Below are 14,635 nucleotides of genomic sequence, written 5' to 3' on the forward strand. Positions count from 1 at the left end.
TGGGGCCACTGACTTACCAAGATTGAGAAGCAGCCATGGGCACCATACAGTGACTGCACGAAGATACTGCCCGGGCGCCATCTTCGGCGAAATGACCAAAACAAACCTTGACAAAAAAAAATAACATCCGCCCACCGCCGCAATGACGATCGCAAGGGGGCGGGATGAGTAAAAATCGCCGGAACGCCCACGAATCTGCTCCGGCAATGACGGACAGATCTCTATTCCAATGGCTAGCCTCCATTTATGGAGCTAGCCAATGGAAGAGAAGGCGGGACAAAGCCACATACTGTTGTAACATAAGATTTCGCCTGCGCGAACGCTGCTGCGCAGCGGATCGCCAGGCGAAACCTAAACAGCAGCTTTGGCCTTTACAAAATTCCCATGTTTCTACTAATGAGGGGCCACCAATTCAAAGCAAAATCAAACATAACCCCAAGGTGGACCCAACCACGAAAGAATTGGGTTTTCTTAGACGGGATCCCACTTGCATCACATAAGATTTGTTATTTTTAACTAGCAAATTCAGGTACTCCATGAAGTGGATAAAAAAATTCAGCAATGTTTGCAGCCCCCTAGCTGTCCGGGCAATGAGGAGGGCGTCTGTGTTTTGTAACCCTAAGTGGGAAGTGATTCCATGCTTTGCATGATGGCCTCCAAGGTGCGGTTATCGTATATCGTATAATAGGATGGAACTTGTAGCAGTGTGGTGGATGATGACACACAGACACAATGTTTTTTTTTTTCAGTACATTGGCAGCTTTAAACAGCTCTGCAGGTCCCTTTATGGTAGTACATGATATAGTCAGCTAGCTGGTTACTGCACTGGGTTGTCCAATCAGTAATTTTGAGATTTACATTTCACACAACTCAACACAGCAAGTTAACGTGTTCAGCTGCATTGTGTGAAAGTGAAGCAGCAGAAATGCATCATATTTACAGCAATAGAGCACATTTCTGCTGATTTCTAGTGTTAGTGCACTGTGTGCTGACTTGCGCCAAAGCAGGCATTCTTGCGCCATGGTGCCAGGGTGCCTGCATTAAAGGTACAATTGTTTTTGTGCAGGAAGGTGCCCCTTCTTGCACCAAACAATCCTCAGAGACATATTCCTCCTTCTATATGTGCTACGGAATGCAGCACACAAAGAAATAGAAAGTAACAAGATTTAAATATATTTTTCCTCTTTACGCCTTTCTGGAGACGTCGTATCATTTTGATGAATGCTCAGCTTTACGAGCTTTAGTAAAAGTGAAGCTGCAAAATCTATGGGTGGATGCATGGAAACACCCATGCTCGACCCATGGAATGCCTTCCCAATGCAATATAACTCTAGCGTCACTTTGTACCTATTAAACCTTGCAAAGCCATGTAAAGCGGCTTTGCATAGCTTTGTAAATACCAAAAATTATTTTGCATCAGGGCTGCATCACAATAGTGATGCAACTCTGACGCAAAATCTTAGTAAATCTGCCCCCATTGTATAGCTTTTGGCCAGAGCTGGCATTGTTGGTGGGAGAGAAAAGTGGAAAGATCTGCTGGGATATGCATTGTTACTATCATCTCATATCTGAAAGTCATTGTGAGATGAAAGAATTGGTCATAGTGAATAGACATTTAGGACCTGCAGTCATGGACTGGATTAAAGTCCTCTGATTGACTGGCTGTATGTGACAGATTCCATGTCCGTTCATTTAGTGATGGCTGGTTTATTAGCTGCACAGTACTGGTGATGGACAACCCTGTTAGGAAATATGCCACAATTGAATGTAAGAGTTTTAAGTTACAGTTGGCTATGGACTGCTAGATCTTAGGGCAATAGTATTAGTGTGGGCCAGATTTGTTATGAAGGAATTTACATAATACCTCCGTCAATGTAGAGTTAAAGTGAGCTGTAAGGTCATCGGCCGATATAGTGGTAGGCTGGGATTGTAGATGGGCGTGTATCTTGGATTCAAGTTCAGAGATAGGGTCTTCATTGATGTTCCTGATCCAGTGCTTGGGTTTGTCGGATTGTATTGGTTGGCGTCTGACAGATGAAAACCACGAGATGAGCAGTGTCAAAGCCCTTCATCTCATTTGTCCTGAGGGCTAACCAATTTACGTGGAACGTTTCCCTGATATCAACAGTGTGCCGCCTGAGCCGGGAAAATAACACACAGGTGTCAAATTTCACACTCTGGGGTTCTTTGTTGCTCAATTCTCACCAAAATGTACATCAAACGGCACATTTTCGTAGTTTGTGCACCTTCGTATGTGAGATAGCAGGCAGTCCCCCGTGATCATTCCGAAGTGCTTAAATGAAAATACGGGGCAAACTGGTAAATGTTGTACCCTATGCTTTGGGTATTTTAATGTTTTGATATATTAACTTTGGGGGCAAAGTAAATAGCATTACTCTATACTCATTAGCCCACTTGCTGGCCCTTTTCTGCTCCTTCATTACTCAGCCAGATAGAATCCCTCTTATTAGAGTACCCCGAAATGTATTAGCCTAACCGCATGCAACTGTTTTTCTGTCTTTTAAGTACGCATTAACCCAATGCAGTCCCTTTAGCTCTCCCTCAGCACTAATATTCATAAACAGGAGGATCCTGTCTGCAGCCTCAGTGCACTTTAATCCCACGCAGGTCATCTTCCTGGCTTCATAAAAAAGAGCAGCATGGTAGGCAAAATTTAAATTAGTAAGTGGTAGTGCTGCAGTTAAAGCAGTAGTCCACAGCCTAAATCGGTAGGGTTGGCGACTATAGCACTGGTAAACCTAACTCCAAAGAGAACGTCTTAACACCTTTCCCATTACGTGAACTCTTGTGCACTTAGGGGCCTATTAGGATGGCGTACGGAAACGGGTTCCGTCCGCCATGGACGCGGCAAAAATACTCCCGACCGCTCTGCAGATAAACCGGCGGTGCGATTAGGATAATAATGTGAAGAAACTCCGACCGCGGCGGACGGATCACAGCAAACACCGTCCGCGGCGGACGGAGCACACCAAAGACCGCCGCAAGCGGACGGCACTAAAGAAACACCCTCCGCCGCGGACGAACATGACCGCGGGAACAGGCACAGCCGCCGCAATACCTGCGGAGGCTCCGGCCTCGCGATTAGGATAACGCCGCCAGTCCAACGGAACCCACATCCTTCCTCGACCGCAGCGGAAACAATGCATCGACAAACGGACCATGACTGCGGAAGGACCACACAAACACCATCCCTTCCGTCAAACCGATTACAAAATGGCTGACGGAAGTAAATACAAAACACACCAAACAGGACACCCACCCACCCACAGCAACTACACGCCACAATGACCCCCCCCAAGCACCGAAAAATGCACCCAAGTCAACACACCCACACAACATCTGACAGGCAACAACCATTGGGACACAACCACCACACAGAGTATAAAATGGATCCCTCCCACAACCACAATCCTTTGCATCACAGCATAGCTGCAAGCAAGAGGCTGAATACCACGAACAGCAGACACACAAAAACACACATACAAACTGCACACAAACACACCCACCACACAAACACCCACCATACCATCCCTACACACCACACACCTGCACATCCCACCCCACTCCACCAACACCTTGCACATCACACACCATGGCACCCAAGAAAAATCCCAAGTTCACAGACAGTGAGTTGAAGGTCATGGTGGATGAAATCATCCATGTCGAACCACATCTCTTCGGCACCCTAGTCCAGCAGACCAGCGTGGCAACCAAAAACAACATGTGGGACAGGATAGTGACCAGAGTGAATGCGTCAGGGACCGTGCCACGCACCAAACACGAGATCCAGAGGCGGTGGCACAACCTCAAGACAAGGGTGAAAGGCATCAGGGCAAAGAACCACCTGCGGGCACACCACACTGGCGGCGGCACTCCCCCGGAGCCCATACCATATGCAGAATGGGAGGAGAAGGTGCTGGGCATACTGCACCCTGAGAGCCTGGAAGGAATCGAGGAGGGACTAGAGGCTGGTAAGTACAAACCAATCACCACTATCACACTGCCATGGTCTGCCTTGCACAACTGCCAACACACATCTCCCAGGCTCAAATCCATGCACGTGGGCCACATAGTCACCCAAATGTGAAGTCCTGGCCTCAAGTGCACCCACCATGACCAAACACAAATGTTGCCTCCTACGTTCCCAGCCTTGCATGTTGTCAAAGCAGCCAGCACCACAACTCCCAAGAGGCCCACATGTCTACAGGGAGGGTGGTGGGGGGTGGGGGGGTGTTAGAGACCAGCACTACAACTCCCAAGAGGCCCCCATGTCCACAGGGAGGGTGTGTGTGAGAGGTGGGTGGGGTGTGTGTTAGACCAGCATTACAACTCCCTACAGGCCCCCATGTCCACAGGGAGGGTGGTGGTGGGTGGGTTGTGTGTTAGACCAGCACTACAACTCCCAACAGGCCCCCATGTCCACAGGGAGGGTGGTGGGGGGTGTTAGAGACCAGAACTACAACTCCCAAGAGGCCCCCATGTCCACAGGGAGGGTGGTGGGGGTGGGGTGTCTGTGAGAGGTGGGTGGGGTGTGTGTTAGACCAGCACTACACCTCCCAACAGGCCCCCATGTCGACAGGGAGGGTGGTTGGGGGTGGGGTGTGTGTGAGAGGTGGGCGGGGTGTGTGTTAGACCAGCACTACAACTCCCAACAGGCCCCCATGTCGACAGGGAGGGTGATGGGGGGTGGGGGAGTGTGAGAGGTGGGTGGGGTGTGTGTTAGACCAGCACTACAACTCCCAAGAGGCCCCCATGTCCACAGGGAGGGTGGTGGGGGGTGGGGGGTGTGTTAGACCAGCACTACAACTCCCAACAGGCCCCCATGTCCACAGGGAGGGTGGTGGGGGTGGGGGTGTTAGAGACCAGCACTACAACTCCCTACAGGCCCCCATGTCCACAGAGAGGGTGGTGGTGGGTGGGGTGTGTGTTAGACCAGCACTACAACTCCCAACAGGCCCTCATGTCGTCAGGGAAGGTGGTGGGGGGTCGGGGGGGGGTGTTAGACCAGCACTACAACTCCAAACAGGCCCCCTTGTCGACAGGGAGGGTGGTGGGGGGTGGGGTGTGTGTGAGAGGAGGGTGGGGTGTGTGTTAGACCAGCACTACAACTCCCTTCAGGCCCCCACGTCCACAGGGAGGGTGGTGGGGGTTGGGGGGTGTGAGAGGTTAGTAAATTGTAATGTTGGTACCAAAAACATGTCATGTCCACAGCATTGATCATGAAAATCCTGTGCCTCAGGTGATCGCAACTTGACCGGTGAAACCAGCAACCGCCAGCACCAGTCGCCCCCCTCACAGCACGGACTCTCTGGGGACGATCCCATTGCCAGCTCGGGTGCAGAGGACGATGCAGGCCCAAGCAGACTCCCAGGGCCATCAGGCTCCCAGGACATCCCTGCCTCCACCACCTTGGCCTGTGACACTACAACAACACCTGCCATTTTGAGCTGTGCAGCCACCACCACCACCACTCCTGCCTGTGCCACCCTGCCTGGCCCATCGCCCGATGATGGGCCTTCGACATCTCAGGCAAGCAGGGAGAGTGGACGTGAGAGGACACAGGTGAGGGCACAGCTCACAACCAGGAGTGCAGTTGTCCAGCGAGATGGGGAAGGACACCCACCACATCCTGGCGCCAAAACCCTGGAAGCCATCGCCAGAGTCAATACCTCCTATGAGCGGTCGCAGGCACAATCCGATCGGGCCCACCAAGACTCACAAGAGAGCAGTCATCTGTTGCGGTCCATTGATACACGCATAGACCAAATTGTGGACCTCATGGGCCAGCAAACTGCTCTGTGGAGGGACTGGCTATCCCGCGCCACACCACCACCCCCTCACCCAAGTGCCCAGCGGGACCGGTCACCAACACCACCGCCACCCACACCTGAGCCCACGGACAGGGAGGTGGCCCCTGGCCAACCTGCCCCCACAGCTGTCTCCTCTCCGGCTCAAAGACGGAGGGGCCGTCCGAGGCTGGATCCCAGTGACAGCAGTGGAAATGCCCCATCTACCCGCTTGAGCCTGCCATTCACCCTGCAAACTATCCTGTCCCACAATGCCAAGCATTGCCACACGTCTGTTGGACTAGCTGGACATCACACAATGTGGTGTCCCCAGTGTGTTTTCATCTGCCATGACCTTCAACTCTCACTTCCCCCCAACACTTCTTTGTAAATATGCACCAACATCAATCCTCAAACTGTTAATAAACATCACGTAAACACTCAATGATGTGTGGGCTCCATGTTTTAATCACATCATTGTCTTAGAATTTTGCGTTACCAGGTTCAGGGATCAATGTTGTTGAGAATCATGGCTCTGTGGGAGTGATCTAGGGATAATGAGAGAACAACAAACACAGGTCAGGAAAGTGATTCACACCCATCACAACACACTGTACTGCAACATCCCACAAACCACACTCATCACCAATTAAGTGGATCACAGGACACACATCAGGGAGCATTGCATGTACACCATCTACCACACACATTTGCAAACAGAACATACCAGAACAGGCAGCATAGACACACCACATCCACACTCCACCACCAAACATACATCACGCATTGTTTAACTGCACAAGAGGTAGTTACTCACATTCAAGGGAAATAGCGATCAATGAGCTGACGCCTCTGATCCACACCTTCTTCCTCACCACTATCCTCATCAGTCGACATTGGTGGGATGGGAGGCCGAGCAACCTGTTGGTCTTCAGGGTCCATGATCAGTTCAATGGTATTGCGCAAGGCCAGGTTGTGGAGCATGCAGCAGGCAATCACGATGCTGCATACTTTGCCTGGTTAGTATGGTAGGGCCCCTCCGGTTTTATCCAGGCAGCGAAACCTAGACTTCAGCAGTCCAAAAGTACATTCCACCACTCGACGTGTCCTCCCATGGGCATCATTAAAACGCATTTCACCAGGTGTAGTAGGATTACGTATGGGACTCAGCAGCCACGGTCTGTTTGGGTACGCAGAGTCGCCTATGTGGGGGATGACAGACACAAATATCATTACCAGGATTGGTGGGTACACCATGCCACACATACAACACAACTGTCCTCACAGCATACTCACCTACAAGCCACGCACGTTCGGGATGCAGATTAGCCGTCAATTGGGGGACAATGCTGCTCCGCAGGATGTGTGAGTCATGGGCGGACCCGGGAAATTTGGCACACACATGGGAGATGATGTTGTCAGCCAGGCACACCACCTGCACGTTCATCGAATGGTAGTGCTTTCGATTGCGGTATACAGGCTCACATACCTGGGGTGGAATGAGACCGATAAGTGTGCCATCAATGGAACCCACTACGTGTGGTATCTGTGCCAGGGCATAGAAGTCCCCTTTGACTGCTGCCAACTCTGCCGGCCGTGGAAAATGGATGTACTCATCCTTGTAAAGCATCATGGCATTCAGAACATCCCGCAGTACTATGCTGAACATGGATTGTGACATCCCCCCGGCATGTCCAACTGTGTACTGGAAGGTGCCAGTTGCAAAGACGTGTAGTGCCACCTTTGCTGTGGGTGTAATGGCTCCAGGATATGTTCTGCGTGGCTGCAGATGAGGTGACAATTGGGCTACAAGCTCCAGCAATCTACGTCGATCAAGCCGGAATTTGTGGATCACCTCCTCGTCCACCATGTCCTCCAGCACAGTGTATGGTCGATGCACATTTGGAGCCCTCCTGTGTGGGAGTAGATGGGAGCAGATGTCAATTGACCAACAACGCATAGCTGTTCCACACTATCACATGTTGACCAACACAATACAAATAAGACATGTTGCCGACAATGATTATATGTGTGACGTAACCAATATTTCATGCAATACAGATAACTACTAAAACAATGTTCACCCACAAACAACATCCTGTGTGCAAACATGTCCAATGTAACGTGCACACATGTCTAAAGAACTGCCAACAACACATGACTGAGGACCCAAATGTGGAAGGGCGTCACCACAGACACACATGCACGTGCACACACAATACATACATGGAACACACCCTCCTTATCTTCATGCACCAATGACCCCACCTACAATGCTGGGCATCCTCACATGACATGCATGGGCACACAACAGGCAACACACATACGCATACACAGAATGCATGTATGCCCCCATCATTGTTACTCGCACACACAAACCACACACTCACAACAGCTTCTGAATGTGGTTAGACACCCTTGATGTACTGTGTAGATGTGTATAAATTTAAACGTGTCTACGCAAAACCAAGACGTCAACACATCGCCATGCACATGTGTTGCAACTTGAGTGCACATCAATAGCCATAGTTAACCACTGGCAAGGTCAATAATATGACTACACATGAAAAACAGTGGATATGAAATACACACGTGGCCACGGACCATTGACTTTACATCATAATTGTTGCAGCATTCTGTACATGTCCTAACACACATGTACAACTATCAACATGACATGTGTGCAGAGACATGCAGTGTGTGTACATATGCCATGTGTGGACGCCTTCCACCTACACAGAAGATGATCGTTGTTCATGATATTGTGCATGCCATATGCTGTATGGACAAGTACCATCACGGTCACACCCCTCATAACGCATGTGCGGACTACCGCGACGGTGCATCATTTGAAAATGAAGACTCAATGGCGTCGCTATGGCGGTGCACGCATTCTGCGTGGGTGGTGCAGGCTAACACATACTTTTGAATATGCAATCCGAAATGGCAGTTGATACCCCCCCTTACAGTCACATTTCAGCACGCACCACAGACCGCCGGTCCTGGCCGGTCACCCACCGCCGGGTGGTGACCGGTTATCCACCGCCGGGTGTTGGCCGGTCACACACCAACGGGTGCTGGCGGTGTGTGACTGGCCTGGACCGGCGGTGGGTGACCGGCCTGGACCGGCGGTGGGTTACTGGCCACCACCCGGCGGTGTGTGACTGGCCTGGACCGGCGGTGGGTGACCCGCCTGCACCGGCGGTGGCTGACTGGCCTGGACCGGCGGTGGGTCACCGGCCACCACCCGGCAGTGTGTGACTGGCCTGGACCGGCGGTGGCTGACTGGCCTGGACCGGCGGTGGGTTACTGGCCACCATCCGGCGGTGGGTGACTGGCCTGGACCAGCGGTGGCTGACTGGCCTGGACCGACGGTGGGTGACCGGCCACCTGCCGGCAGTGTGTGACTGGCCTGGACCGGCGGTGGGTGACCGGCCACCACCCGGCGGTGGGTGACTGGCCTGGACCGGCGGTGGCTGACTGGCCTGGACCGGCGGTGGGTGACCGGCCACCACCCGGCGGTGGGTGACTGGCCTGGACCGGCGGTGGCTGACTGGCCTGGACGGGTGGTGGGTGACCGGCCACCACCCGGCGGTGAGTGACTGGCCTGGCCCGGCGGTCTGCGGTGGGTGCTGCAATGTGACTGTAAGGGGGGGTATCAACTGACATTTCGAATTGCATATTCAAAAGTATGTGTTAGCCTGCACCGCCCACGCGGAATGCGTACACCGCCATTGCTACGCCAGGCTTTGATTATGTTCAAATGATGCACCGTGGCGGAAGCGCACACATGCGTTTGCAGATCTGTGACCGTGACGGTCCGTGCACATGTAGCCAATGGAAATAGGTAACGCGGGGCGCGTATGCACTTTCAAATATAGCGGAAGCCGTGCACCACCACACCAGGGCCACTAATTGGCTCTTTTTGAATGAGGCATCCCGGGAAAACCAATAGCTGCAGACGTGTGCCAATAATATGAGCTCTGGGCCCTATATATGTGTGAATTTCTGCAGCACACATTTACTGCTTTCAGCCTCTGCTGCCTGGGACCATCACTTCGACCTGCTGCTGCTGAGCTATCCAACAACTGCTGCCTGCGACCATCACCTCGACCTGCTGCTGCTGAGATATCCAACAACTGCTTCTGTACTGCCACAGTCGTGAACGTTGCCATGCAGGGAGTGCGAGAGACCCGGTCTCGTCCCTTCACCGCAGTGGAGCTGGAAGTCCTTGTGGACGGTGTGCTCAGCCACTATGACCAGCTCTACGGTGCCCCTGGACAGGTGGTAAGTGCAGTGGGGAACATGTTGGTGGGCATGAGGTGGTTCTGCAAGCTTGGCGGTGTGCTAAGGGACCTTCACATGTGTTGTACTGAGCATGGCTGCATGAAGATACGTGTTTCTACGATGTTTGTGAATGTCAAACGGTCCACTGACGTTTCCCTCTTGTCTCCCATCATGGTAGGTCAATCTGCACCTTCGCAAGGCCGTGTGGAGGGCCATAGCACGTGATGTACGGGCAGTGGGGGTGTGCAAGAGACGACACACACACTGCCACAAGCGCTGGGACGACATATCCAGGCTGAGCAAGAATGTTGCCGAGATGACACTGGAGATGATTCCAAGATCAACCCGTCTGGCCCGACGCACCATGACCCCTCTAATGCACCGTATCATTGCTGTGACGCATCCTGACCTGTCCGCCCGGCTGGGAGGGGATCAACAGCAAATTAGCGGTAAGCAGACTGTATGTGTGTGAGAATTGTAAGTGCATGCATGTATTGGTGCTCATACACAGTAGTGACATCCGTGGTGCGTTTGTTTTGCTGCCATTGCATGTAGATGCCATTAGCGGAGTGAGCGGTAGCCTCCATGTCCGCCAGGTGGACATACCACTTGATTTGTATTTGAGGGTTCCAGGACATGCCCTTGAGGTCTGTGGTCCCATGGCATGACATGTGTGCTGGTCTGCATGCAGTTGCCCTGTTTGTATTATGTACATGTTTCACAGCCAACACCGGTTCTTAGATATGAGGAAGTCTGGTAGAGGTGGGTCGTGTGCAGGATGGGTGATACATGTTATTCGACTGTAAGGAAAGTTGTGATTTTGTAACCTTCAATACATGAGTGTGGCATTGAGGTAAAACTCTTTTCTCTCTCTTTCAGCTTTGGCAGAGGGCACGGACCCACAGACTACGGACATGAGTGGTGGCAATGCATCGGGATCCGAAATCACACACACGCATACTGACACTGAAGAGGGCAGCCACGGAGAGGGGGACAGAACCGTACCAGAGGACTCACAAGTGGAAACACCATCGTCCTTATCTTCAGACAGTGTTGGTGAGTCATCACTGTTGTCACAGACAGGGAGTGGGCAATCGACACCTTCAGTCGGGACACAGCACACAGGGCCCACACTGCCACCCACTGCAACATGTACTGCTCGTGCTCACCAGAGTAGGGGGAGCAGAGTTGCCTTCGGTGCAGGCACCGCAGAGCCTGCCCCTGTGACACAGAGTGCACTTTGTGCTGAGGCAGTAGATCTGCTGCCACAGCTGTGTGTAGGGCAGACCAACATGATCAATGCATTCCAAGACCACGATAGGAAGTTGGGGCAGGTGGTGGCATTCATGGAGGGGATGCATGGCGATGTTGCTGGTCTCCACAGAACAGTTCAGTCATTGGCAAACACTGTGTCTTCAGCCATAGACAGGGTGCTACTTCTGTTCCACCATCCACACCACTTGATGTCTCAGGGGAGAGTGAATTTTCAGACCAGGCCTCATTTTCAGGTTATTTCTCTAGAAGCAGCCACAGGCAGCAAGGCAGGGCACGGAGGGCACAGACACCATCCCCTAGGACTGGTAAATCTTTCACCGCAGACGATGTGAGCTACACTGGAATTGACACACAGGATCCTCAAGGGGTGTTGGGGGAAATGGCTTCACATGCTACACAGGCATCCCCCACAAAAGGTACTCCCAAGGCAAGGGCACCTCCCAAGTCCAGGGACACTCCCAAGGACAAAGACACTACAAAGGAAAGGGCACCTCCCAAGAGCAGGGACATTCACAAGGACAAGGACGCTTCAAAGGAAAGGGCACCTCCCAAGAGCAGGGACACTCAAAAGGACAAGGACACTACACAGGAAAGGGCACCTCTCAAGAGCAGGGACACTCACAAGGACAAGGACGCTTCACAGGAAAGGGCACCTCCCAAGAGCAGGGACACTCACAAGGACAAGGACACTACACAGGAAAGGGCACCTCCCAAGAGCAGGGACACTCACAAGGACAAGGACGCTTCAAAGGAAAGGGCACCTCCCAAGAGCAGGGATACTCACAAGGACAAGGACACTACACAGGAAAGGGCACCTCCCAAGAGCAGGGACACTCCCAAGGGCAAGGTCGCTTCAAAGGAGAGGGACACTACAATGGACAAGTCTGCACCCAGGGACAGGGCCCCGCCCAGGGATCAGGGACATTCCAGAGACAGGACACCTCCTACGGCCAAAGAAAAACCAAAGGTGGTGATGGACAGCGTTGACAATACAAACACTCACCCAGTCAACTGATCTGGGTTTAATCCATCACCGTTCTTTAGCTCACTCCGCCACCCCAGTTCAGACATGGCCATATGCAAATCAGTCTGACCCTGTGCCTCATGGGAACAGTCCAGCCCGAACTGCCAAGTCATGTCTTCCCTGGACCGGAATCAAGCTTCCCAGGACCGGTTTCTGGCATCACAGCCGTCTTCAGGCGGGCTTGCTTGACTCCAGTGGCAAAGTGAGCAAGGGACTCACGTCTGAGCATACCCTGCCGACTTAGGGCGAAAAAAGAAAAACCAAAGGTGGTGATGGACGGAGCATTGACAATACAAACACTCACCCCCAGTCAACTGATCTGGGTTTAATCCGTCACCGTTCTTTAGCTCACTCCGCCACCCCAGTTCAGACATGGCCATATGCAAATCAGTCTGACCCTGTGCCTCATGGAAACAGTCCAGCCCGAACTGCCAAGCCATGTCTTCCCTGGACCGGAATCAAGCTTCCCAGGACCGGTTTCTGGCATTACAGCCGTCTTCAGCCGGGCTTGCTTGACTCCAGTGGCAAAGTGAGCAAGGGACTCACGTCTGAGCATACCCTGCCAACTTAGGGCGAACAAAGAAAAGCCAAAGGTGGTGATGGACGGAGCGTTGACAATACAAACACTCACCCCAGTCAACTGATCTGGGTTTAATCCATCACCGTTCTTTAGCTCACTCCGCCACCCCATTTCAGACATGGCCATATGCAAATCAGTCTGACCCTGTGCCTCATGGGAACAGTCCAGCCCGAACTGCCAAGCCATGTCTTCCCTGGACCGGAATCAAGCTTCCCAGGATCGGTTTCTGGCATTACAGCCGTCTTCAGCCGGGCTTGCTTGACTCCAGTGGCAAAGTGAGCAAGGGACTCACGTCTGAGCATACCCTGCCAACTTAGGGTGAACAAAGAAAAACCAAAGGTGGTGATGGACGGAGCGTTGACAATACAAACACTCACCCCCAGTCAACTGATCTGGGTTTAATCCATCACCGTTGGTTAGCTCACTCCGCCACCCCAGTTCAGACATGGCCAGATGCAAATCAGTCTGACCCTGTGCCTCATGGGAACAGTCCAACCCGAACTGCCAAGCCATGTCTTCCCTGGACCGGAATCAAGCTTTCCAGGACCGGTTTCTGGCATTACAGCCGTCTTCAGCCGGGCTTGCTTGACTCCAGTGGTAAAATTAGCATACCCTGCCACCATAAGTGTGGCAGGGTATGCTCAGACGTGGGTCTCTTGCTCACTTTGCCACTGGATTCAAGCAAGCCGGGCTGAAGACGGCTGGAATGCCAGAAACCGGTCCTCGGAAGCTTGTTTCCGGTCCAGGGAAGACATGGCTTGGCAGTTCGGGCTGGACTGTTCCCATGAGGCACAGGGTCAGACTGATTTGCATATAGCCATGTCTGAACTGGGGTGGCAGAGTGGGCTAAAGAACGGTGATGGATTAAACCCAGATCTTTTGACTGGGTGTGAGTGTTTGATTCATTCAGATGCTCCGTCCATCACCACCCCCTTTTGAACCGCTTTTGGCCACCATAAGTGTGGCAGGGTATGCTCAGACGTGAGTCCCTTGCTCACTTTGCCACTGGATTCAAGCAAGCCGGGCTGAAGACGGCTGGAATGCCAGAAACCGGTCCTCTGAAGCTTGTTTCCGGTCCAGGGAAGACATGGCTTGGCAATTCGGGCTGGACTGTTCCCATGAGGCACAGGGTCAGACTGATTTGCATATAGCCATGTCTGAACTGGGGTGGCAGAGTGGGCTAAAGAACGGTGATGGATTAAACCCAGATCTTTTGACTGGGTGTGAGTGTTTGATTGATTCAGATGCTCCGTCCATCACCACCCCCTTTTGTACCACCTCCTACGGCCAAGGCACATCCGAGGTCCAGGGGTTCTCCCATAGACACGAGCTCCATCAAGGACAGGCATACATCACCCCTGGCAGCACTGAGGCTGATGTTGTTGAAGGAACGTAAAACACATGTGTCAGTAGTGGAGTCCCCCCATACCTCTACTCCCATCCACGCCCGCAGAAGCAGAGGAAGGAGTACACTGTTGTTGCATCCCCCATTACACATGATGCAGAGGGCAGAAGGCAGGCCCACAGCAAACGACAGGCAGGGTCCAGCACGTCCCCAGAGAGCAGACCACCACAAGCACATGATCCACCTTTGATGTCTGATGATGCCACTACACTTACCAGTCCAGTCATGTCTGGGGTGCCCCTACATTTCACAAAGAA

This window comes from Lissotriton helveticus, chromosome 11 (assembly GCF_964261635.1).
Source record: "Lissotriton helveticus chromosome 11, aLisHel1.1, whole genome shotgun sequence".
Classification (NCBI taxonomy): Eukaryota; Metazoa; Chordata; class Amphibia; order Caudata; family Salamandridae; genus Lissotriton; species Lissotriton helveticus.